The sequence below is a fragment of the Chelonoidis abingdonii genome, chromosome 2 (assembly GCF_003597395.2).
Source record: "Chelonoidis abingdonii isolate Lonesome George chromosome 2, CheloAbing_2.0, whole genome shotgun sequence".
Classification (NCBI taxonomy): domain Eukaryota; kingdom Metazoa; phylum Chordata; order Testudines; family Testudinidae; genus Chelonoidis; species Chelonoidis abingdonii.
Window position 1 is genome coordinate 9,277,151 of NC_133770.1, and position 27,593 is coordinate 9,304,743.

At 47.3% G+C, this 27,593-nt stretch overlaps 1 protein-coding gene across 5 annotated transcripts in view; it reads left to right on the top strand.

Moving 5' to 3' along the window:
* Positions 1-27,593, top strand: part of GJC2 (gap junction protein gamma 2) — a 133,268-nt gene that overhangs the window by 98,055 nt on the left and 7,620 nt on the right. Inside the window, exon 1 of one of the 5 annotated variants that reach the window (XM_032803501.1) lies at positions 14,758-14,842. The exons of the other annotated variants lie outside the window; for them this stretch is intronic. The gene's annotated coding sequence lies outside the window, so the exon portion shown is untranslated. Of the gene's footprint in view, positions 1-14,757; positions 14,843-27,593 lie in introns of those variants that run through there. 5 annotated transcript variants of the gene reach the window in all.

The window sequence follows — 27,593 nt, forward strand, 5'->3', positions numbered from 1 at the left end:
ACAACAAATGATATGGTGTTGACTGGTGCTGTGCAGATATGGGAATTTAATTTGGGCCACTCTCTGTAGTTAAAATGAGGTAATTGCTCTACCCTCTTCCTCTCTTGTACTCTGAAAAGATATCATGAGAAAGTGGATCCCAAATGGGGTAAATTTTATGTTGTGGCTTTTTAAAATTCAGATGATCTTGAAGTTTTGACTAAGGACTTTGAATTGTGTTCTCTTAGCACGAATCCTGATTATCCCAGAGCCTTGAAGAACATCCAGACATTTGGATAATGGGTAGTTTGGATAACTGGGAGCTGCAGCTGTGCACCACCGGCCTGAAACTAAGCTCTTGCATTACATCGGATCCTATTATTGCAGATGACATAACCAACATCATGTTAATCTGGAGTTTCAGTTAATTAGGTTTCATTCATTGTCAGTGCAGGAATAGTGCCTCCAAAGTTAAACTATGTAAAATGCTATTTTTGCACATACCCCCCTTCTGTGGTTCCAAGACTCTCCCCTGTGGGTCTGATTCATTGCCCAATAGATCATCCCTGGGGTAGGTACAAAGGGTGAGGAATACATGGCATCCAGAGAGGTTGCTGCTCTAATGATGATAATGCTTTGCATTTCCAAGGCACTTTTCATCAGTGGATATCAAAGCACATTACTAGGTCCCTACCAAATTCACGGTCCATTTTGGTCAATTTCACGGTCACAGGATTTTAAAATTAGCAAATTTCACTGTTTCAGATGTTCACATCTGAAATTTCAGTGTTGTAACCGAGGGGGTTCTGACCCAAAAGGAAGTCATGGGGGTGGGGGGGAGGGTGTCACAGGATTGCCACTATCACTTCTGCACTGCCTTCAGAGCTGGGCTGAAGGCAGCAGCCATGGAGCTTCCTGCAGCGAATTAGGTACCCAGAGCTGGCTCTGATCTCCCCCCAAGAGCAGCCATGTAGGAGAAGAGGAAGTTCTATCCCTCCCCAGCCCGGAACTAGCAGCTGGAGCCTAGTGCATGGTAGGATCCCCCAGCTGGGATACCCCCAGTTCTGCCTCTTCCCCTGCCCTCCAATAGCTAGATTCCATGGGGAAGATCTGATTTCACGGTCCATGATGTATTTTTCATGGCCGTGAATTTGGTAGGGCCCTACTCATTACTGGCATGAGTGAACTAGCACTCACCACGAGGTGGGTATGTATCGTTATCAGAGATGTGCCAGAGCTAAATTCCTAGCACTGTCCACTTTAGAGATGTCTGGATTCACACCCTCCCTTTGCAGCTGAAACACATCTTTCATTATTATCCCCACCAGAAGAGAAATGTTACCTTTTCTAAGAGCCTCACACTCCCTTGAGGGATGGTCGCCAATGCTAAAGGAATTCCTAAGTGAAGCATTTTTCTAAAATGGCATGTTCCCTGCCCTTTCATCTTCTGACTTCAAGGCCAAACCCAATGGTGTCTCACCCAAACGGCCACAAAATCAAGAGTTTTCCAAGCAGTCAAAGAGAATCATTACTTAAGGCTGCATCAGTCTTTCCTATTACTCAGACTGGCCAACTATGCAGTATTAGCATAAACAAACGGCCCCAAATGTTATGGCTGTTTGCTAGGGCTTGTATCGCAGTCTCTTGGTTGGTTTGGAGCTGACGCGCAGGTTTTCTGTGTGTCCCAGGCAGCCCCGAATCCCCAAGGGGCATACTAACTTCCCTCCAACAGCACCTGCTCAGTATGATGAGGAGCAGTATGAACTGCCCTAGCATGGTACCATCTATTTGTACATAGCAAACCTCATTGCAAAGCCCTGGGAAGACAGAGTGGGACGTAAGCTAGAGATAACACTGAGCAGGGAGATTGAAAGTGAGGGGCAGGCTTGATGCTAAAGCCCTGTGTGACATTCAGAAATTCAGGACAGCACCTTCAAATGCCAGCCCTCTTGTGCTGTCATCAGACGGAGGATCGCCCGCAGGGCAAAGTACGGTCATCTCTGTAGGCCAGATCCCCTGCAGAATATAGCGTCCCAGCGAGAGGCAGCAGTGACAGTGGTCTCTGTGAGCAGGGGTGGTGCTGTGATGACGGCAGTGACAAGATCTCAGAGTGAGCTAGAACCCCTCCAAGGCCACCTACTACCCCCTCTTACCCATGCGTGAAGTGATTGATTATCCCTCACTGCAAAGGCAGCGGAAAAGCCCTGTTCAGGGCCTCTCCATGTTCTGCAAACTGTTTGGTTTAGCTGATGGTTGCTTTGGGGTTTGAATGAGTTCAGTGCTAGTAGAAGGTGTCGAATTTTCAGGCCTGGAGGCTGCTGTCTTCTGTTTATCTACAGAAGACAAGGTGGGTGAGGTAATATCTTTTACTGGCCCAACGTCTGCTAGTGAGAGAGGCAAGCTTTCAAGCCACACAGAGCTCTTCCTCAGCGTGTCTCTCTCCCCAGCAGAAGTTGGGCCAATAAAAGATTTTATCTCACCCACCTTGTCTCTCTAATATCCTAGGACCGGCATGGCTACACCTCATCTCTACAGTTGAAGTACAGCAGCAATGCAAGTTTTGGTGTCCTGCTCCTCCAGTGCACTTCCACACTGGGATGGATGGACCACAGCTAGAAACAAGAGAATCATTCAATCTCTAGTCACAGCTGAGACAGCAGCAAAGGCTGATAACTGAGAGACCTACCATTGAACAGTCCTCAGATAACCATTATTTTTGGTTATTTTCAGCTTGGGGTGGATTCAAATCAGTACGATAGAGATATAAGGCTCTGTAGCCCATCACTAATCCCCTAAGCTAGTCAGGTCCCCTTTGGTGTGTTACCATTACTATTCATGTATGTTGCACACATGGCACAGCAGCTCCATTGTGCTAGGCACTGCACATCCTACTCCTGGGGGAATTCTGCACCAAAACATTAAAAATCCTGTGCACAATATTTTAAAATTCTGCACAATTCTGCATATTTTAATTGTTGAAATAACACAATATAATCCCGCCAGTTTCAATTATTTTGGTGATTTATTTCAAAATACCTGTCACTAAGTATGTCTGTAACAAAACAGGCAACCAAAGAGATTCAGGAAATGTTTTTTGACAAATAGATTCCGTACTAGATGTATTCATACAGAACTTGGAGTAATCATTCATTTAAACGACAATACAGAGAAGTATTTCCTGCACCCCTCAGCAGCAGTGCAAAGGCTTGGGGAGAGTCAAGTAAAGAAGGAGCTGGGGGAGAGGAAAGTAATTGCTGGAACGAGTCTGACAGTGAACCTGGAGGATTGCTGGGTGTGTGTGGGAGAAATATGGATGGGGGGAGGGATTGTTAGGGAGTTGAGGAGCCTCCCCTCATGCAGACCCTGACCCCTAGCCTTCCCATTCAGTCAGACACATCTGCTCCTGCCCCCATGTGTCCCTGTGCCACCCTCCCCCATTCCTATGCACCTCCTCCACCAATGGAGCTACTGGTGGGGTGGGCATCGGTGGAGCCATGCTGCTGGCGCTTTGGGGATCTCTTCTTTTAATTCCACAGCATGAACCCTCTAGCATCCTCACTCAGATTGTGTATGTCCTGCTGGGAGAAGACTTCTATGTATAAACTCTTCCTGACAGCTTAATGCGCCGTAGCTAAACATTGTTTATCCAGCAAAGAATCCTGTGGCACCTTATAGACTAACAGACGTTTTGGAGCATGAGCTTTCGTCCCACTTCGTCAGATGCATACCGTTGTTTATCCAGGGAAGCTTCTGAGCTTTCCCTACAATATATGTTTAGCTGTGTGCCAGACAAAATCTTTGTAAAGCGTTTTGGTTCATTTTTGTTCCATAGACGATACCTTGGACTCCAGAGTCTTAGCAGCGATAGCAGCAATTGATCTCACGGAGATTATTCATGGGCTTGAAGGCTGCAGGCTAGTGCTCCTCAGAAATACCCCTATCACTGGCAAAATAAATGTCTGAGGCCCCAGGCCTGCAATGGGGCAGACTCCTGCACCCACCCTGAGTCCCAAGGACTTCAGGGGACTGCTGCACAGAGCCACTTGCACAATCCGGACCTAAGGGGCTGATTTTGTGAGTCGCAAGCACCTCCTGGGTGGTGCTGAGTGCCTTGCACTTGCATTGAGGGGGTTGATAGGAAGTCAATGGGAGTTAACAGCTCTCAGCACCTTGCAAGGGGCCTGTAAGCACCTAGCAGGATATTGGCTGTGATGGAAAACATCTTGCTCTATTGCTGTGTTAGCCCTGACTGGAGTCTCCTCTGGAGGAGACCTATGAATGCTTCCAGGTTGTTTAATTGCCCTGCAAGGTGTTCCTAGTTGTTGAACCCTCTTTAAAATGTTCTTTCCCAATATAACCCCCTTGGACTGTGACAGCTGTGCAGTCTGTGAAGCTGAGCTGGGCGGGGGCAGTCACTGAAACAGCCATTTTCTTGAGTTTAAAGGACCTCTGTGCCAAGCAGTTGTTCTGGGGCTACAAACCCATTTGCATTTAGCTCCTTGCATGAAAGCTCTCTGCTGTCAAGTGCAGATGCAACAGTGCTAAGCTGTTTATTAAATAGATGCTTTCTGAGTTCAAACAACTTTAATGTGAGAATGATTAAGTCCATCTACACTAGGCAGCTTCTTAACGGAGGGTTTTATCATTCAGATAGGATGGTAGAGATTCTACCTCTCAATATTGTAGCAAAAGCATTAAATATATAAATCCAGATTCACAAATGCTCTGAGATTCACTTAGCCCCTCCCATCTCACCATACACACACTATCAGGGGCATGTTACAGCTCCTTGTTTCCCAAAGTGCATCTGTGCCAGCTGTGGCTCTGGGGTAGACTAGAGCAGCCTAGGGGCTGCTATGATTTACATGAGCTGGCAATTGTCCCCAAAGGACCTTTTCCCAGCTGGGAGCTAATACACCGTACTCCAGCCGCACCATTTCCTGCCCCCCACACACCAGTTTTGCCAGGTCTGTGACTGAGGAGTGTCAGAGGCAAGTCGTGTTGGTGCTGCAAATTACCCCAAGTCAGCTGGCTAGATCCAACAGTTTGTGGCCCCTTTGCACTGCATGATGGCACAAAGTGGCAGAAAGTAAGTAGAGAATCTGGCTCTTAACGGCGCTTGCAGGAGACTTTCACATTGTATTTGACAGCACAAGGCCCAGTTATACAAGTGAAGGTCCAGGCCCTTGGGAAGGGAAGACAGTCACTGCGAAGGCAGAAAAGTTCCTTTCCACTGTCATAGATTAAAACGGCCCCCCTTTTCTGAAGCTGGGTACCCCGAAGAAGCCTGCCATCAAGATGGGGCAGGATCATGATTGTCATCCCAAGCATATGCTTTGGATGAAGCTAAAACATGCAGGGGTTACCTGTCTCTACACTAGGCTTTTTGGCTAACATATCCCACCGTTGCTATCGCTGGTGCAACTCCCACTGCTGGGAGTGCTAGAGCAACCAAGGCTAGAGGCAGCCACTGGTGTTTTAACCATCACGTCATCTAGCCCTGCTCAGAGCAGGTCTACACAGCACTTAACATACCCAGTGGCCGCTGGCACCTTGTCTACATTAGCACTTGCTGTCACTACCACGGAAACTGCCCACACCTGCTAAACTCCCCAGCTACACAGAACGACATCATGGAGTGGAATCCTTTCCCTGGATGCTCTCTGTAGCCTGCCCTCCTGCCCCATGCTGCAGATGCCAATTCCGGTGGCATCGCACCTTCCCACCTGCAAAGGGAGCAAGAATTTGACCTAATTTTGTGTCAATCAGCTGCTTTAGCAACATCTGCACATGTTAGTCTGCTCCAGAACTGGTTGCAGCACTGTCTATTAAACACTGAGTGCCAATGCATTGTATAACCTTCTTCACTAAAATGATTACAGCTCATAGTGGTGTCTTTGTATGATCCAGTTCATGATAACACAGCATTTATATTTTCTAGCAAGGAATTGTGATCATTGGTGACAATAAAATTGTCCACACGGCAGAGCCTAACCCAGACTAAAACCTCATTTTGCTTAAATAACCTGGGCCTGATTCTGATCTCGTACACACTAGTCTAAATCTATTGATGTCAGTGGGAATTACTCTGCATTTACACCTGTGTGACTAGGCATCCTTTATGGTTGTTCACAAGGATAGTGAGTGAGCATTTAAGGTTATGTGGCAAACTGGCAAATGCAAGAAAACTTGTGCCAGTAGCAAGGCCCAGTGGGGGCCAGTTAGGTAACAGTGAGATGATATCTTGTTCTGCCTAAATAGCTTTGTCCCGAGGCAGCATTCAGAATGCACATCAAGTTCCTTTTAAAATCCAGGAACTTGTTTGGGACACTTCTTTATTTTTCCCTTCCAAATTCCAAACATTCCTGGTAGAGGCTTTGCTTGCCAAGTTTAACTCCAGTGCAAATTTCTGTAGGTGAACTACAGACTAATGGAAAAATCATGACAATTTTTATTACAGTGGCAGTTGCCAACAGAAGGAAGTGAAGTAAAATCAACCAGAGAGTTACACCAGACCCGTTTTTGTCCCTACACCAATGTAAATCAGCATCACTTCATTGAAGTCAGTGGAGCTGCACCGATTGATACCAACTGAGAGTCTGGCCCGTAGAGCCAGATTCAGAGGTGATGTGTGAGGTGGTGTAAAATAGACATCAATGAATTGGTCTGTGGGGGTTTAAACTGGTGTAACTGACGCATCGAGGGGCCAGAAGAAGTTGTATGTTAGGCTATGTCTACATTACAGCTTGTTGAGAAAACTATGTCGCTCATGGTTGTGAATACCTGACCTAAGTTACACCGACCTACGTGCTCGTGTGCACAGCGCTATGTCTGGGGGAGAGCTGTCATAGCTTCTGCTGTTGGCAGAGGTGGTTTTATTGTGCCGACGGGGGGAGCTCTTTCAATCAACATAGAGCATCTTCACCAGACGCGCTGTACATGTAGACATGGCCTTAGTGGGGGAGGGAGGAGTTGCCTAATTTAACATACACCTCTTTTCCAACCACTTAGAAGTTGCTTTTTCCATGACCCATCTCTCCTGCAGACCCCAGACAGGAAAGTCATACCAGCTCTGATTCAGTTAGACTCTGTAGGTTACCGCCTTACACTCACTGCTGAGCATATGTTGCCATGGCCTGCATGCCGAGAAGTCCTTAATACAAAACCTCCTCCAAATCTTATGCAACAAACAAAAAGCTTTTCTTTATTATGTTGCCACAACAACATATTTCCCCTTCCTGCTGTAATCATTAATAGATACATGTAAACGAGCTCTTGAGATCTGATGAGATTACAAGTTTGGTTGACAAAAGTAACTGCGTAGGCGTAATGTACTTAGGCTTTTGTAAGGTGCTTGACTTTAGTGCCATATGACATTCTGATTAAAAAGTAGCACAGTACAATATCAATAGACCACATGTTAAACGGTTTAAAACTAACTGCCAGTCTCAAAAAGTAGTTGTCAATGGGGAATAATCCCTTAATGGGGTGTTTCTAGTGTGGTTCCACAGAGATTGGCGCTACGCCCGATGCTAGTCAACATTGTTGCCAGCAAGCTGGAAGTAAAGCTAAAATGACTGAAGACAAAATTTGAGAATGACACAAGGGTTGGCAGAGTGGTAAATGATGAGGACAGCGCAGTTGTACAGAGAGCGATCCGGATCAGTCAGTAAACTGGGTCAAAGTGGATTTTAATAAAACCTAATGCAAGTTTCACCCATCTAGGAACGAGGAATGCAGGCCAGACCTACAGAATGGGAGGCTGTATCCTGGAAAGCAGGGGCTCTGAAAAGGACTTATGGGTCATAGTAGACAAGCAACTGAATATGAGTTCCCAGGACCATGCTGCGGCAAAAGGCTAATGTGATCCTTGGATGCAGGGGTGCTGGAACAGTTTGTACAGTGGGGGTGCTGAGAGCCCTTGAACCAAACTAAACCCTGTATGTGATGGGAACCACTTCAAGCCAGAAGGTATGGTAGCACCCCTCGTTCCAGCATCTATGCTTGGATGTATAAGGCAGGGAGTCATGAGTAGGGGCAGGGTAGTGATTTTGCCTGTGGGGGGGGGGCATTGGACAGACCAATACTAGGATAACGCATACAGTTCTGGTGTCCACATTTTGTTAATGACACTTTAAAAACTGGAGCTACAAGAGCCACAAAAAGGTCTTACAATGAGAGACTTAAGGAGCTCAATCTGTTTCTTATGAATCAGAAGGTGGAGAGTTGAATTGATTAGTGTATAAGTACCTTCAAAGAGAAAATTCTGGGCACTAAAGGGTTTTTTGATCTAACAGACAAGGCAGAATAAGAACCAATGGCTGGAATTTAAAACTGGACAAATTCAAAGGCAAAATTAGGCACAGATTGTTAACCACTGGAAGAAAGTACGAAGGGAAGTGGTGGATGTTCCATCTCTTGATGTCTTCACATCAAGACTGGATGCCTCTCTGGAAGGTACCAAACAGAAGCTATTGGGCTCAATGCAAGTGTAACAAGGTGAAATTCTGTGGCCTGTCATATGCAAGAGGTCAGACTAGAAGACCCGATAATCCAGGGGTGGGCAAACTTTTTGGCCTAATGGCCATGTCGGGGTATGGAAATTGTATGGCAGACCATGAATGCTCACGAAATTAGGGGTAGGGGTGTGGGAGGGGGTGAGGGCTCTGGCTGGGGGTGTAGGCTCTGGGGTGAGGCCAGAAATGAGGAGTTCAGGATGCGGGAGAGGGCTCCGGGTTGGAGTGTGGGAGTAGGGTGAGGGCTCTGGGATGAGGATGACGGGTTTGGAGTAGAAGAGAGGACTCTGGGCTGGGATCGAGGGGTTCAAAGGGCAGGAGGGGGATCACGGCTGTGGCAAGGAATTGGAGCCTGGGGAGGGTTCAGGGGTGCAGGCTCCAGGCAGCGCTTACTGCAAGCAGCTCCTGGAAGCATGTCCCCATTCTGGCTCTGAGGTGTGGCCATGCGGCTCTGCATGCTGCCCCGTCTGCAGGCACCACCCCTGCAGCTCCCATTGGCCAGAAACTGTGGCCAATGGGAGCTGTGGGGGCGGTGTTTGTGGATGGGGCAGCGCACAGAGCCACCTGGCCACTCCTCCATGTACTACGTAGGAGCCGGAGGGGGGTCATGCTGGCTGCTTCCTGGGAGTCACGCAGAGCGGGACAAGCCTCCAACCCCACTCCCTGTCTGGAGCGCTGGAGCAGGGCAAACCCCCAACCCTGCTCCCCAGCAGGAGCTGAGGCCAGATTAAATGATCTGAAGGGCTGGATATGGCCCGCAGCCCGTAGTTTGCCTTGTGATAGTCCCTTCTGGCCTCAAACTCTATGAATCATGCATACCCCTTTGTGTTTGCATGAGAAGCAGTTCTCGAGACCATAAGGATACTGCCAGGAAGAGATGAGTTCAGGAAAAGTAGGAAGTATTTCAAGGAAGATACTGCAATTCCCTAAAGCATGTGTTTACGTCTGTTTAAAAGCCATTTTTAGAACAGTGGTGCCTCCAATAAATAGCTGTAGTTTCCTGAGTTCAGCTAAGGCACTGCATGTCCGCAGTTTCAAAGAAGGAATATGGCTGTAGTCCGACTAGCCCAATATGTGCTTGATTTATTTACATTCACCATGTACAAAGAGTCAGAGCTGCGATATTGTTATTATTCTTTCTCTTCCGGAACCTCCTAGAAGCATCATTGTGCTAGGCCCTGTACACCACAGAATCATAGAATTGTAGGGCTGGAAGGGACCTCTTGAACTCATTAAGACCAGCCCCTAGGACCAAGTAAACCTAGACCATTCCTGCCTGGTGTTTGTCCAGCCCGTCCTTAAAAACCTCCAGTGACGGGGATTCCACAGTCTGTCTTGGCAGCCTGTACTGGAGTTTAACTACCCTTAGAGTTAGGAAGTTTTTCCTAATATCCAACCTGAACCTTCCTTGCTGCAGATTAATACAATTACTTCTTGTCTCACCATCAGTGAACATGGAGAACAATTGAACCTCAGCCCTCATTATAACAGCCCTTCACATATTTGCTCAGCCTCCTTTTCTCTAGACTAAAATGTCCTTTTTTAAAATCTTTCTTCATAGGTCAGGTTTTCTAAACTTTTGATCATTTTTGTTGCTCCCTTCTGGACTCTCTCCAGTTTGTCCACAAAGTGTGACACCTCGCACTGGACACAGTACTGCAGCCCAGGCCTCACTAGGGTTGAGTAAAGCAGGACAATTACCTCCCATCTTACATACGACACCCCTATTAGTACACCTCAGAATATTAGCCCTTTTTTGCACCTGGAGGGGACAGTAGCAGCCTCTGTGCAAAACATTTGCTCTGCCAAGGGAGTCTTCCAAAGAGAATGTTACCATAAAACCACCATTTTCTCTGGTCTCTCTCTCCAGGCAGGCAGAATGCCCTTCATCCATGCAGCAGAATGACAGGGCTTGACTCTCTTATCCATCCCCCAAGCTTCGGGCCTGAGTGCTTGCTGACCTGAGTCAGGCTGTGTGCGGACAGAAGGGAAGCTTGGGTTAAACCTGAGTCAGAGATTGGGCTTAGTGTAGACACACTTGTAAAGGCCAGTGACAGAATAAAATACCTGTCAGGAAATTTCTAATCCTAGGCAATCTTTTTCCTTTTGTCTCAATTGTCTGAATTCAAGAATACCTGTTCCAGTGCCATAAAATTCCACTGTCACCTAAACCTTGATCAAAAATAAATTAAAACAAACCTTCACACTTGAGTTTTTCATATTTCATTTTGATTTTGTGAAACTGATCCAGTTCTCCCCCCCCCCCCAAAAAAAACCAAAACTGCTGAAACTTTATGAGTTTCATTTGATAAGTAGGATTGTTATTTGAGTGAAGGTTTGATGAAAGGGTACTTAACACATGTAATCGGAATGAATAAAAATCCAGAAGGAGAAGATTATAAAAATTAATATATTTTTCTAATGTGAACTATGTAATATAGAGATTCATAGACTTTTCAGGCCAGAATGGATTATTATGATCATTATTCTGACTCTAGCATAATACCAGGACATAGAATTAGATTTATTCTTCTCTAGAGAATAGTAATTGAATTAATATTAGTGTTTCATTGGAGTTCTATAGAGAACTACAAAAATATGAACGGTGTGGAGAAAGTGAATAGGCAAGTGTTATCTACCCCTTCACATAAAGCACAAACCAGAGATCACCCAATTAAATTAATAGGCAGCAAATTTAAAACAAATATAAAGAAATACTTCATACAACGCACAGTCAACCTGTGAAACTCATTGCCAGAGGATGTTGCGAAAGCCAAAAGTATAACAGGGCTCAGTAAAGAACTGGACAAGTTCATGGAGGATAGGTCCATCAATGGGTATTAGCCAAAATGGTCAGGGAGTCAACCCCATGCTAGACAATCGATGCCTTGTGGCATCGGGTCTGCATTGTTTTGTGTTTGCTTTCTGCTTTGCACGAAAGAAGATACAAACTGTTCACAGCAGTATGTATATTTCTGGCATTCTCTGTTCTTATCTCTGGATATAAGCAGAAAAGCACTGGCGTCCGCAAGACCCGTTGCTTTTGGTGATATGAACTGAGTGAAAGCGTAATGGCTTGATTTTTCTATTGCCTTGCATGTTGGGTAGCCACGTATTCTTGTGCCATGCGAGTACAAAGTGGGTATAAAACACTGTCATTTTGATTTGTTTTACACCTATCTTGTACTCGGTTGGCACAGATGTAAATGTCAAACCATCTGTACAGAAGGGCTTAGTATAAATTGATGGAGCACTACAAGTCTGGTGAGAAGACAGAAGACTGGCAGCAGTCTAGTCTATCAGGCCTTTCATCTCTAGGTCACTGGTTTAACTCCAACAGGACCTGTAGTGACTGGAACTCAGATTTAGCTGGTGGCTATTTATAATAACTAATAATACTGTTTGCTTGTGTACAGCTCAGTCCTGCCCAAGTGGAATTAATGGCAGTTTTGCCATTGTCTGGAGTGGGAGTGAGAGTGGAAGCACGCCAATCAGACCTTTCATCTGAGGAGCTCAAAGCACTAAATGAAGAGAAGTATTTGATGGCCTGTGTGAAATGAGTTTGGGGTCTGAGTTCAGCTGCCAGTGGATAGGTGTCCCACTGTAACTGTGCCACCATAATTACCAATGATCAGCACATTGGCTGGCAGTGCCAGAAGATGTGGGCCATAGACTGAACTCTCATGTCATCCCTAGAGCTGGTGCCTCCAGCTCAGGCCTGAGGCACATTCAGAGAGCAGTGGGGACATGTTCCACTCTGATGCACCCCAAAACGGCAATTCCAAGACACAAGGAAATTGAAGCAAGATGCGCTGAGAGGTGGTCAATCCAAACATGTAATAACCATGAAACGACTAAGTCAGCAACAGTCTGAGCAAACATAATAACATGCCAAACACACACACACGAGTCATCCCAGGGCACGGGGGAGTTCACTCTGTTGCTGCCCATGTTGCCTTCGTTGGGAACCAGGCATGTGCACTCAAGGGCAGAATTTGGCCGTAGGCATGTTGCAAAGTGGGTTTGTGGTGGTGGTCATGTTCTTTCAGCTGAGCTCCTATCCAGGCACTTCAGATCTGTCACAAAAGGTTCCATGGAGCCTGTTGAGGCATGAAGGGTCATTGTACTGTTGGAAGCAATTGCTGTTCAGTACAAAGAATGTAGCTTCACTTCTTCCTCTAGAAGGAAGAGTGCGGTGCCTGTCGAATCAAAGCAGCATTTTGTTCTAGCTGCTTAGGCCTGTTTCATTTCTGTTCCCTGGCAGCTTAGCTATTGGGGGCACCACTGGCCACATCACCAGTGATCTGCAGCATTTATCAGCCCACAGACTCCTGTATTCAGGTGACTGCAGACAATCCAGAATCCAGACTGGATCCTCGTAGCCATTACGGCCTTGGTCTGGGCACCTGTTAGATTTCATTAGCTAAGCACGGCTGGCCTGATAAGTACTTGGATGGGTGATCCAAGGAAACGCGAGGTGCTTTCGGGGGTTGACTCAGTATGTGGCACTCTTCCTTCTGAAACTGACCCAATACCCCAGCACGATGCTTGGGACAATGTGCTTCTAGGGGTGCTGTCTTCCAGATGAGACCTAAACCCAAAGCCCTGACTACTTACAGTCATTATAGATCCCATGGACTTTTTCTCAAACTTAAGTGTGTTTACCCCAGTGTCCTGGTCATATTTACATTCATATAGCTCACATTTCCCCTGTATTGTCAGTGGGATATAAAGTTCTTTTGCACTTCCTGTCCCTGGAGATGGCAGCATTTGAGCAATGGGTTAAATGATCCCTGTGTATAGTTTGTATATCATTTTAACTGTAAGGACTTTTAGACCTTCTGCATGAAAATCACAGGAAGATGCTGTAAAACTCTGCATCCTCCAACTGCAAAACCACAGGTGCCTACAAGACGCTAAAGGAGAGTCCCTGGTAGCAGTAGAGGGCTTATGACAAACAGATGATCATTTCCAACACCATCCAGTAGAGGGTCATGGTGCACATACATGCTAGCCAGTGCATTGTACTGTTCATATTATCAGTTGAAACCGCTTATGCCATCTCCTTGAACTGTTCCAAAAGGTGCTGTTACTTTCAAATCGCAGTGTGGACACTCAGGCGCAGGCTTGGAAACACTGAGTCCACAAGCCTGGATTCCACAGACCTGGATTTACAAATCTGTATCTATGTGTAACCCATAGTTACTCATCTCCCTCTCTGGCTAGCATTGCATTTTGCAGTGTCTTTTCCCCTCTCTAATTCTTTGTTGACTATCACTGTTGCTTCCTGCCTTCTGCACAGGAATTACCTCCTATGCAAGCTTTCTGCCATACCTTTCAGTCTATTCTTAGCTACTGTATTGAAACCAAATCCTGATCCTATTGAAGTCAAAATGGCAAAACTCCCATTGACTTCAGTGGGGAAAGGATGGAGCCCTGAGGTGGGCAATAGGGTGGATTTCAGGGCTTGGTTTCTTCTTAATCCACAGCTTTGTGTTGGAGTTCATACAAACTCAGATTCCTTTTTTTCCTCCTTTCTGAGAATAAGCCAAGAAGCCAGGCATAGTTTTCAAAGTCTCCTAGAATCCTTGGCGCTGCCTACAAAGGGAATGGAAAAAGTCTGTGTTCTGCTTGAATACCGAGATCTCAAACAGTGTGAGCTTTTAGACAAATGCAGTGCTCATTTCAGAGGAGCCTAAGTTATTAGCACAGTGCAGAATGGCCTGAAATGGCTTTTTCTTATTAAGGTGCTAGTCTTTATGTTCTCCACACATGGATCTTTCATCGACATATGTTTTCCATATGTTCCTTATTAGGCTTGCTTCCTATCTCACAAATCAGTTACTGCCGCCATGAACTTCTGCGATTAACTTGCTTAAGAAAAACACAGCAAAGCTCCAGGCAGTATTCCCAGGAAAGCCCTGGGCGATGGGTTTTTTAACGTTTTTATTCCTGCTTGTGTGGCATGTTCCACCTTGTCGCAACTTTGGAGTCCCTTGTGAATGAGGACACTGGAATTCATTCCTACCTGCTCTGTTCAATCTTTGTTCCAAGACCTTTCTATAGATATTAGAGAAAGGGGAGGAGGGAAAATGGGATGCTGCTTTTAGCCATTTTCCTGACACATCCAGGCAGGATTCTCGGGGGATGGGCGCTTAGCTGTCAGAGAGGCGGAGACCGACAGGATGTTTAAATACTTCCCATAAAGTCTCCTTCCCAGCTGGCAGGGTATGGGTTTGGGGAGACATTGGGATGTTTGTCTACGGAAAGGAAAAGGACACTGATAGCAAGAAACTTTCTGATGCTTGGTTGGTGGGAGAGCCCTCAGCAAGAACCACAATGTCTCCGTGAGTAGCTTTTCCATAGCACTTTCCCTTCAGTTTAAAGGACTGTACAATGCTGTGTGTGTGAGACCAGAGCAGGAGGGTGAAAAGATTGGCTTGGACAATCAGGAGAGAACTCTGGCTAGCCCAGACATTTCTTATTTCACTTATTTTACCATCTATTTTAACAGTTCCTTTACTTCCAAATTCTCTTCTCCGTTACACCGTATGACCCCAGTGTAGCCTGCACCGGTGTAAACGAGAAGAGAATCTGAACCCTCAAGCCAGCCCCTGCTCTCAGTTACTTTTTCACTCACATAAGGGCTTGATCCAAAGTCCGCTGAAGTTGGTGAAAAGATTCCCATTGATTGTCATAGGCGCTGGATCAGGCATTAAAGGGAGTAAAATCTGACCCCCCACCCCCAGTCTGTGTTTAATTATCTAGGAATGAAACATTTACTCTGTGTGCATTTTGTAGGCTGGATTTGATTTTCGATTCATAGATTTTTCAATCCGGAAGGGGTCATTCGATGATCTAGTCTGAGTTCAATGGTAGGGACGCTGTATAATCTAGCCCTCCTACCCACCAGTGCAGAATTGTTCCTTACTGTTTTTGTCCAGTGTAAGTGGCCTACAAAGGCTCTTATATTGTACCGTGGAGATACATGGGCGCCTATATGGAAAATACACATTGTTTTTCTTTTTTGTTCTTTGACAGCATGCATCACTGGGAGACGGTGCAAGACATTTTCAGAATATTGTCCTGTTGGTTAAGCTAAATTGATGTGATCGTATCCTACAATGGAAGCTTGGTTTATCTTATAAGTTCTTTGAAAACATAAAGGGAATATTTTTTTTTAAAAAACCCTTATAATTAAAGCCCTCACAACTATATTTGGCAGGTATATAGTTTTTTACTCGGTTGTGCAGTTGCAAAAATTAAACTGAGCATTACAACTGGAGATTGAACGTTCCAAGTGTCTCTTTTCATTGTCTCCTGGGCGGGTTATATTTAAAGTACACTGGACTCAATTTCCGCTGATAACAGAATAGTTTGTTAAAAGTTTACATTGACTATTATAGGAATCAAATAAGAGGGTTAATTGCCTGTGGTCAGAAGCCATTATTCCTTAATTAATTCAATTACTTTGCAATCTCTCCCCCCCAACCACCATTTGGCTTGTGAACATTTAAAATAGTTTAAGGCTCCCAAACCTGCTTCCACTGGCATTAATGGGAAGTTTGCCAGTGACTTCAATGAGAGCAGAATCAAGTCCTTAAATCCTTGCTTTGCAATCTGACTGTGTAACCATACTGGTCAAATCCTTCTAGCCTTCCTCATGCAAAGCTCCCAGCTGAGACGACACTGAAGTCAGTGGGAATTTTGCCTCAGTCATCACGGTGAGATTTGGTCCCCTCTCTCTAGGAAGAGTGTGTATTTGACTAAGGAAGGGCACAAGGAATATTTTTGATGGTAAACCACAGTTGACTGAAAGTCTGAAACCCATTTAATGAACAGTGAACTAAAAGGAAATGCTCTACAGTCCCACTGGCAGCCCACCAGCCACATCCAGCCCACAGGACAATTCCTTCCAGTCCTCAGGGCATCTGCTCCCCCAGTGGCAGCTACCCGGAATACAGGAAGCATCGCACTGAAATGCAGCACGTGCCAGAGACCCACACCACAAAATTGTGTCCTCCGCGCAGCATGACCTCTCATACGATGTGTGCGAGGATACGCCGCATGGAGGATGCCATTTTGTTTCTGTATGTGGCCCGCAGAGGTGCCACACAACTGCGCATGCGGCCCACGTCACTGAAGAGATTGGATCATCCAAATTGGGGCCAGGTTTTTTGAAGTAGCCTCTAATTTTCTGCTTGCAATGAATTACAGAGGTAAATGATATCTAAGTATGAGCTGGATCAGACCAGTGCTCCATCTAGTTCGGTATCCTGTCACCACCCAGTGGGCAGCACCAGGTCCTTTAAAGGAAGATGCAAGTAACCCTGAGTGGTCAATTATAGCATAGCCTGCTCAGACAGGAAGTTTCTTCCTACCCTCCCTCCATTGAAATTTGACTGAATACATGGAATTTATGCCTGCAAGTAACTGAGCTTGTAATTTTGCCCACAATTGACAATGGACCCAAAACTAGATGCTGTGTTAAAGAGCCTTTAAAATTATAACCATTAGAGTTTAAAGAGCAGACAAAAATCATGTAAGATGGATAAGGTGGGTGAGGTAATATCTTTTATTGGACTATCTTCTGTTGGTGGAAGAGACCAGCTTTCAAGCTCCACGGAGGTCTTCTTCAGGTCTGGGAAAGGTACTCGGTGTGTCAGAGCTAAATACGAGGTGGAACAGATTGTTTAGCATAAGTAGTTAGCATATATTCTAAGGGAGTACATCTATGTACCCTTCCCAAACCAGACCAGAACAAGAGCTCTGTGTAAACTCAAAAGCTTGTCTCTTCCACCAACAGAAATTGGTCCTATAAAAGATATCACCTCACCCACCTTGTCTCACTAATATCCTAGGACTGACATGGCTACAACAACCCTGCAAACAAAAATTATGTAATGAATTTGGGGTGTTTTTCCTACTTGCTCTTGTGGTTCAACTCAGGAAATCCAGAAATGGCATGAGTTGCTTTCTGCATTGTCACAGGATAATGTGATAGCATTTCCTTGAGTTACAGCTTAATTATGCTTGTGTCCAGCAAAGACACTATGTAATTACCGCTGCTTAGTCTTTATGAAGCACCATGCAGCGTTTCGCAGTAACTCACAACAGAACTCTGTCCCCTACCAGTGTACACGATTATTATATAACACTTGTATTACCGGAGCACCTCAGAGCCCTAATCATGGATTGGAATTCCATTGCTAGGTGCCGTATAAGCACAGAACTGAAAGGCGGTCCCTGCCCCAAAGAGCTTACAGTCTACCCTTTTAGTTTGCTGGGTTGGTTCATGTTCATGGCTGGAGAGACACCATTGGACCAAGAAGGCTTTTGAGAGACATTGGGATTCAACAGCTAGACCTGTGGTATGAGAGACAGGAGACATGGGTTCTACTCCTATCTCTGCTCCTGACCTGTTTTGTAGACATGGGCAACTATTTGGCCTCTTTGCCTCAGTTTCCCTTGTCTGTAAAATGGGGATAAGACTGTCCTCCTTTGTAAAGCTCTTTGATGGAAAGTGCTAGATGATTATTGTTATTAGGAGTCTTGCAGCCAGATTTTAAAGACTGGTAGTTCTGTGTTTATAAAGGGCTCATTATGTATAAAAATAGTAGCACTAGAAATTTCCATTTGACTTTACACCAGACCTCTGGACAATAAAAGAATTTTCACTATATTTCAAGTCCTGGGTCTGATTATTATCTTCTGTGGGAGCATCAAGGTTGTTCGCTGAGGGAGCAGCAGTGTTGTATTTGGCTCATATCCTAAGAAACATCAGTAGAAAAAAAGACTCCTACATTGCAAAGAGTGTGAATTTAGACATTAAAACAAAAAGTCACCTTGGTCCCAATCCGACATGCACTGATTTCAAATGGCTCCAGGAAAGCTCTCATTGACTTCAATGATCCAGAACTTGGTCTTTGGAGTGGAAGACCATTACTACAATTACTGGGAAAGTATCAGTAATTCAGATGAAGTGATAAGAGCGTTTGGAAAGCTGATTCTAGCCCAGACCTATGTACAATGTAGGGCAGTGGTTCTCAAACTTTTGTACTGCTGACCCCTTTCACACAGCAAGCCTCTGAGTGTGACCCCTCCTTATAAATTAAAAACACTTTTTTTGTATATTTAACACCATTATAAATGCTGGAGGCAAAGTGGGTTTGGGGTGCAGGCTGACAGCTCGTGACCCCCATGTAATAACCTCACAACCCCCTGAGGGGTCCTGACCTCCAGTTTGAGAACCCCTAGTGTAGGGGATGAGAATTTCAAGCCATTCCTTTGGCTAGAAAGGAATAACCAAAACCAACAGGGCCTGATTCTGCTTTCAACAGCAAACCTAGTGTGCATGAGATCAGAACTGGGTCCATCAGTTTTACTTTTGCATGAATAGCAGGATTGCTTGATCATCTTTGCTTGAAAATGTATGGAGAGAGGCATGAAAATGCATTGGGTTCTACTGCAGGAGAACACACAGGATTTGGTCCTTAAATACATGAGGTGAGTAAACTAAACGGCCTGGATTCCTCCCTGGTATAATTCTGTTGACCAGCAGCATTAATGTGCCCTGCATTACAGTCAGCAGCAGCTGCATGCACTGCCCCCTCCAGGCAGATGATTCCTGGCCAGGAGTGTGAATCATCTACATGGGGAAGCTCTAGCTAAGGCGGGGCTGAGCAAACTACAGCACATGGGCCGGCACGTAGGGTCGGGAGCCACACTACGCAGCTCCTGGAAGCTGCGGCATGGCCCCACTCTGGCTCTATGACTCCAATGGGAGCTGCAGGGACAGTGCCTGTAGATGGGCCAGTGTGTAGAGCCACCTGGCCATGCCTCCGCATAGGAGCTGGAGCAGGGAAATGCCACTGCTTCTGGGAGCTGCTTGAGGTAAGCACCGCTTGGTGGCTGCACCCCTGAGCCTCTCCCCATGCCCCTGCCCCAGGCCTGATCCCCCTCTCGCTCTCCAAACCCCTTGATCCCAGCCCAGAGCACCCTACTACACCCTAAACTCCTCATCCCCAGCCCCACCCCAGAGCCTGCACTTCCTTCCACACCCCAACCCCAATTTTGTGAGCATTCATGGCCTGCCATGCAATTTCTATTCCCCAACGTGGCCCGCAGGGCCAAAAAGTTTGTCCACCCCGGCCTAAGGGGTATTGCTGGATGAATGGAGGTATCCAAATGGGACCAAAATCCTGCATGCTTCTGAGCACCTGCAGCTCCTGTTGCCTTCAACAGGCCTTGCAGGCACTTGGCGCTTTGTCCTGGATACAGAGGCCCAGTTTACAGTGGGAGTCAATTAGAAGAGAGGTGGCCACATTTGGTACCGTGCTCACACCGTTGGGTGCGATATGTTGGATGGTGTCTAGGTGCAGAGCCTCCCAGAATCCTCCTCTGTACCTGGGAAATGACTGATAGGGAAGGAAATACTTTTTCAAGACCAGTGGGGTCTTTAGCAGAAATGAGAAGGCAGCTGGTGGCTTTAAAACACAAGAATCCTCCAAAAAGAAACGTGTGCATGAGAGTGAGGGGAAGGGCAAAAGGACATGTGTACTGCTAAGAGATTGGACCAGTAGTCCCCAAACTTTTCAAGGTCGCCTCCCTCCCCCTGGAGTTGGGACTGGAAGCGGGGCGGCAGCTCCCGGAGGGAGGTGGGGACACGGCTGGGGCAAGGAGACCGAGGCTGGGACTGCAGCTGGGGGCGGGAGTTGGGCTGGGGCTGGGGCCAGAGCTGCAGCCAGAGGCTGGGGCAGGACTAGGGTCAGGTGCAGAGCTGTGGCTAGACTGCAGGCTGGGGCCTCGGCTGAGGGTGGGGTTGGGACCTGGGGCCTCAGCTGGGGGCGGGGCCAGAGCAGAGCTGGGAGTGGACTAAGTTTGGATGGTGGTCCCTCCCCGCCCCTGTGGAGGCTTGCCCAGCCCCCCCTCCCAAAACGTTCCTCCATGCCCCTCCCAGGGGGCATGTCTCACAGTTTGGGGAGCTCTGGATTAGACCATCTTCTGATAAGTTTAGGTGAAATCCTGGTCCCATTCAAGTCAATGGGAGTTTTGCCATTGACTTCTGCTCACCACAGTTTCTTATACTGCCCTCCTCATTACACCTCTGAGCACCTGCCAGTAGTGCTTTAAGTGACACAACTCCCGTGTCTTACAAATGGGTTCATTCTTTCTCTCGTCGTCTCCCCAGGAGGAGGTCTGTGTGTGGCAGGGGAGTGTTCTGCCTCAGTCGGGCTTTTTGTATTTGTATTAATATGCAGACACTGCTCAGGCAAGCTAGGATTTATTTCACTGCTCGGGCTTGGTGGGCAAGACCCTGCACTGATGGAAGCAGGGCTGGTGCTACCATTAAGGCAAACTAGGCGGTTGCCTAGGGTGCCAAGATTTGGGGGTGCCAAAAAGCAGTGCCCTCAATTTTTTTTTACAGCAGTTCCTCCCCGAGAGCGCAGTCACTGCTCCGCTTCTCCCGCCTCCCAGGCTTGCAGCACTAATCAGCTGTTTGGCACCGCAAGCCTGAGAGGAGAATTAGAGCGGGGGCGGCGTGCTCGGGGAGGAGAGAGGAGCAGAGGTGAGCTGGGGTGGGGAGGTGCTGCACGGCTCCCCGAGGGGGGGGGAACTGCCGTGGGAGGGGCGGGAAGCTGCCGGGGGGAGGGGTGTGTGTGCAAGGTGGAAGTTTCACCTAGGGGGCGAAACTTCCTTGCACTGGCCCTGGATGGAAGTGCATCTGGGATGCTGAGCCAGGCCCCGTGTGTGTGTGACGTGTATTACTGCCCTGCTTTAGAATGCAAACGACATGGGTCAGGGACAGTGTCTTCCTTTCGGTTGCAGACAGTACCAAGCCCGCTGACAGGTTCTCGGTGCAGTACAAGAGTAATTCATACAAACTGTATTCCTTGCAAAGCACATTTCTGCAGTGATGTAGTTGGGAGTCTGAAACCAGCAATCGCACTTTACTCTCAATTACATTTTTTAAAAGCAGGGTTCAGAAGAGTCTGATTTATAAAAAGTAAACAAAACAAACAGCTTCCCATCTTGCACCTGCAATTTGGGTCTGTCAATAATTGCAGTATAATTATGCAGGCACCAATGAAGGTATGTAGCTGTTATGCCGCTTTGCTGGGTGGGTCATCAGCAGAATGTATTGAATCTGAGACCTCTGGTTTGAGATGCATGGGCTGCTCCTGCCTGAGTTAAGAAACCCATCACTGATAACTGAGGCTCTAGCTCGGCATGGGCAAACTTTTTGGCCTGAAGGCCACATTGAGGCATAGAAATTGTATGGCGGGCCATGAATTATCACAAAATTGGGGTTGGGGTGCGGGAGGGGGTGAGGCTCTGGTTGGGGGTGCAGGCTCTGGGGTGGGGCTGGGAATGAGTTTGGGGTGCAGGAGGATGCTCTGGACTGGGACTGAGGGATGCGGAGGGTGGGACGGAGATCAGGGCGGGTGCAGGGGTGCAGGTAGGGGTGCAGATTCCAGCTGGGGGTGCGGGCTCTGCAGTGGGGCTGAGAGGTTTGGGGTGCAGGAGGGTGTTCTGGGCCGGGATCAAGGGGTTTGGAGAGCAAGCTGGGGATCAGGGCTGGGGTTGGGGTGCAGGGAGAGGCTCACAGGTGCAGGTTCTGAGCAGCGCTTTACCTCAAGTGGCTCCCAGAAATAGTGGCATATCCCTTCTCTGTCTCCTACGTGGAGGTGCGGGTGGGCAGCTCTGCGCACTTTCCCATCCACAGGCATTGTCCCTGCAGCTCCCATTGGAGCGTGTAAGAATCAAAGCAGGGCCATGCCGCTGCCTCCGGGAGCTGTGTGATGCAGCCCCTGACCCACTGCCCCAGCTGGAGTGCCGGAGTGGGGACAAGATGCGTAGTGTGGCCCCCAACCCAGCTGTGCGGCTGGAGCGCCAGAGCAGGGCAAGCCCTAGACCCTGCTCCCCAGTGGGAGCTCGCAGGCTGGCTTAAAACGACTTGGCCCACAGGCCGTAGTTTGCCCACCCCTGCTCTAGCTGGCTCATCAATCTCTGTCTCTGGCCCAACCACCACCAGGGCGGGGACAAAGTGCCAAAGTGAATCACAGAATCATAGAATATCTGGCTTGGAAGAGACCTCAGGAGGTCATCTAGTCCAACCCCCTGCTCAAAGCAGGACCAATTCCCAACTAAGTCATCCCAGCCAGGGCTTTGTCAAGCCTGACCTTAAAAACCTCTAAGGAAGGAGATTCTACCACCTGTCTGGGTAACCCATTCCAGTGCTTCACCACCCTCCTAGTGAAAAAGTTTTTTCTAATATCCAACCTAAACTTCCCCCACTGCAACTTGAGAGGTTTGTCTCAGGTACTGAGAACAGTTGAGCTCATCCTCTTTGGAACCCTTTTCAGGTAGTTGAAGGCAAGCTATCAAATCCCCTCGATCTTTTCTGCAGAACTAAACAATCCCATCCCTCAGCCTCTCTCGTCATGTGCCTTCAGCCCCTACCTCATGTAAAAATCAAGAAAGAAAAAACTGATTCAAGCCTTCAGAGTGAATCAGGTTCAAACTGTATAGATGTGCACTGCTACAGATCGTGGCAGGTGCTAAGTAGCAGTTCTACAGACAAAGATAGGTTACATGGACGACGAAGTGGATATGGATGTTGAACAGATTGCTCTATTTGCCAAGAGAAAGCCTTTTGGCTGTATAATAGCGCAGTTGAAGCAATGAGACTGATATTCCCCTCTATTCGCGCATTGCACTCATTGGAGTACGTGTCCATTTTGGCCCCACACTACAAGAAGGATGTGGAAACTAGTTGGAAGAGCTCAAGCAAGAAGGCAGAATTCTACACTGCCTCCTCAACCAAGGATGGGAATATGGCCAAGAAAGTGATCTGCTTGTAACTACTCCACATGGATCATTTTAGAGGTCCGGACTTATTAGATACAGACTCACACTGAAGGATTATGAGGTGTCATTGAGTCAGTCCTGCTCAGGCAGGCAAAATGTGTAGACATCGCCTGATAGACATGTTATTCAACTACTCTTAATATTCTCAGAGATGAGATGTCACAACTTCATACAATTTATTCCCAGTGTTAACCCCCTCGAACGTTAGGAATTTTTCACTAAATATCCAACCTAAATTCTCCCTTGCTGGCAGTTAAGCCTTTGCTTCTTTTCTCTCTTAGAGGCTAAGGGTGAACAATCTTCTCCACCCATCTTATGACACCTTAGATATGAAAATGGGAGATGTATGCCCTCTCAGTCTAAAAACACATTTCTTTCACTTACTGTGTAGGTCATGTCTAAGACTTTAACATTCTTGGTTGTCTTCTTCTGGACTCTCGATCCAATTCTCCACATTTTATGAATGGGTGCCCAGAACTGGACACAATACTCCATTTGAGGCCTAACCAGCTCAGAGTAGAGCGGAAGAATGACTTCTTGTGTCTTGCTCACAACACACCCGTTAATGCAGCTTGCACTAATGAGGTGCACTTGCAAATCAGGCAGTAACCTCTCCTTGCATTTATCTGTGTGTCTCAGTAGCTGTGCCCTGAAAAGGGAAAGTGGGGAGGCCCTGTTAAAAATAAAGCTAATGCTAACCCTGATCTGTATAATAATAGACTTTTCCTTCCCAGTCATCTGCCTCTTGCAAAACTCACATGCTTTTAAGTGACCGCTTTATGTGTGATTCTTTAAGGGGTTTGTATTTGATTTAAACTGTCTTAAGCACATGGTTTTCCAAAGAGTTTTAAAAAGCTCCATTATTCTGGAAAAAAAAAATCCTGCTCGTTTGCCTGGTTTTGTGTTTCTTGGCTCGCTTACAAAACGGGCTTCAGGAATCCGAGCGGGATTCTGCAGGATGCCGAACATCCTCTAGCCCTTCAGCACCACCGGAATCAGGTCCGTAATTCACTCTGTCCTGTATCAACTGCTGCCCGGGTGGCACGGGTGAGCAGGATAGAGCAGGATCGCTGCCAGTTCAGAATACAGGGAACTCTGATACACCCACGTTCTCCACTGCCCTATAGTAATGTATAGGATTGCAAAACTTACAGCCTGTTTCAAGACTCCGGTCTGAGACAAATGAGGTTAAAACCAACAGACGTGTCACCTCCATAAACTGAATTCCCCAGGCTCACTGCAGCTTGTTCTGAGTACTTGCATCTTCTGACTCATGCCTCCAAACGTCATTGTTGTTTATTGTTTACATTCCAGCTGTCCCTAGGAGCCCTAGTCATGAACCAGGACCCAACCGCTCTCGGAGCTGTACAAACATAGAACACAGAGACGGTCCCTGCCCCGAGGGGCTTGCAGGGGTTGTTTACCAAGGAAATGCTGTTGGAATGTACCCAGAGAAATCTATGGTACTGCAGCTGGGATTTGGGGGAGATTGGGACTGGCTGGGCAAGGAAACTGGGACTGCAGGCTGGGGGAGACTGGGTCTGGGAACCAGTGATAGCAATGTGGGCGAGCAGGAAAGACAAGCCAGGGGCTAGTGTACTTGACTCGGACTTGGGAGAGTCATGTTCAATTCCCTGCTGCTTCACAGACTTCCTGCATGACCTTTGGCACATCACTTAGCTTCTCCGTGCCTCAGTTCCCCATCTGTAAAACGAGGATGATAACACCATTCTGCCTCTCTGGGGTGTTGTGAGGATAACGATTCTTGGCTGCTCAGATCCTGCAGTGATGGGGGCCATGTGAGGGGGGTGTGGAGAGGAGGAGATACAGGGTCTTGGATAGCTAGCCCAGAGCAGGAGGTTGGGACTGGGTAGACAAGAAGAATGAGTCTGGGACAAGGACCCAGGGATGGGGATGAGACAGGACTGGGGCAGGCTGGAGGAACAGGGCAGAAGAGTCCGATCCACTGGAGCACACTCCCATCCAGAGCCTGGCCTGGAACCCAGATTCCTGAGCCTCACTATTTCTCTGCTGTCAGCTATTTCTGTGAAACCCACCGGCAAAGCGTCCCCCTGGGAGCCTGGTCCACGTAGAGCAGGACAACTCACTCCTGCCATCAGCGACCCCATTGGCTCATGTGGCAGAGCTCTGTGAGGTGGATTAAAGGTTCCAGCCCTGCGGCGGACGCGTGGGTGACAATAAGATGCCACACAATGGAATTTCTGTTTTTTTCAGTTTGCCTTTTTAAAAATCTAGGAAATTAACACACAAAACCTGCCAAAAGAACATTTATTAGGGTTGTAAAGTCAAGCACGCAAAGGTCGGGAAATGCCAGAATTAAGGTTGCCTGTGCAACCTTATCTCAGTTCTCTCAGATGCATGTATTATGATACTGTCTTTAATTACATGATCACATACTGCTTTTTCCATAGAACCTCGGCCTCATTCAGTGAGCAGCCTGGACAGTGCCTACTTCGTGAGTGGCTCTTCAGTCGTTCCATGTGCAGCCCCATGACTCATGTACCACACACTATTCAAACCTTGTTCTTAGTGATTTCCTTGTGAGCATCCCCATGGCGCTCATCACTCTAGTAGCCAGTGCTTCATAAACATTCATTAATTTATCCTCACAACACCCCTGGGAGGTGTGGGAGTGGTGTTACCCCCATTTCACAGATGGAGGGGGGAGGCACAGAGAAATTCAGATTAAAAGTGTAAGTTTGGGTGAGACCTAGGACCTGATTTTTCAGCATTAAATAGCATTCTCTTTGTTCAGGGCACCTGAGAGTGCTCAGCACTTCCACAAATCAGACCCCAGGGTCTCAAGTTGGGCTCCCAGAAAACGAGGCACACACATGTAGTGACCTCCCGTGAAAAATGTGGCTTAAGTGACTTTCCAACACTGCAGAGGAACTCTGTGGCAGAGGCAGGGAGAGAATCCAATTCCCCAGGGCAGCATTCAACTGCCAGAACCATGTGCTTGTCCTTTCTCTGGCTGGGATCCCCTTTCTCATTCACTACACACCTTCCAGCTTCCACAGTAAATGAAGCAGGAATGCTGCAGCCAGGAGAACCCTTCACTACCCACCCTGATTGATCCCCAGAACAGGCCCCTCCTGTGCATTGAATGAGGCCGGGGTTCTGTGCAGGGGCAGCACCAGCACTTCCCAGTGGGGAGGCTGAGGGGGCTTTAGCTTCCCTTCGCCATGAGGCCCAACCCCTCTCCGTGGCCCTACCTTCTATTCCTCCTCTCCCTCCTGTGGCCTCGCCCCCTGGCCGTGTCGGAAGCCAGAGCTGGGCAGTGCTCACAGCTACCACGGGTAAGAGCCACCCGAGCGGTGGTGGACCTAACTCTGGGGCTGGCAGAGCCTTCAGGGAGCTGCCCTGGGTTGCATGTCCCAGTGGGCAGGGACACAGGCCAGAGACTGCTCTTGGGCACCCCCGTCCCCAGCCCGGGCAGGCCAGCAGCTGCTGCTCTCTCTCCTCTGCCTTCAGTCGGAGAATAGCAGTTGCTACAGGTACCATAGATAGATTTCTCTGGTTACATTCAAACAGTATTTCCTTGGTAAATCACCGGCCCCCAGCACCACCCCTGGTTCTGTGGAAAATATAGTATGTGACCTTGTGATTAAAGGCTGTATCATAATGCGTATGCACACGGTGATCAAGTTAAGGTTACACAGGCGACCTTAATTCTGGCATCTCCTTACCTTTGACTGCTTGACTTTGCAACCTTAATAATGTTCTTTTAGTGTAGCTTTTGTGTATGTAATGTGTACAGATACCTATGCTTTCACTGTTTATGCTTCTACTGACTACCTCTTATATATTGTAATTGACTACTAGCATGTTAGGCACTCCAGTGATAGCATCATAGCTATTCAGCTATGTCATAGGATCTGCACTGCTAACAGAGAGTCTCAGCTAGCATTTAGCTCCAGTGGTAGGGGGGGCCTGTACTATCGGAGTAGGAGAATCAGATCTCTGTCCCCATGTCATCAAGTTCAAGGTGAGGGTGGCATGCAGCATAGTGACAATTGTGAGATTCCTAAATGGACACTGGTTTGTTTATAGTATAAGGCCCTGATCCTGCAATGAAGGGACAGACCTCTCAACCCACATGGAGTCCCATTGACTGGAGGGCTTTGTCCTTGGGAGTTCACTATAAGATCATGGCCTAAACATATCCAATGTACTGCACTTATTTGTGCAAATAATGGAAACTTC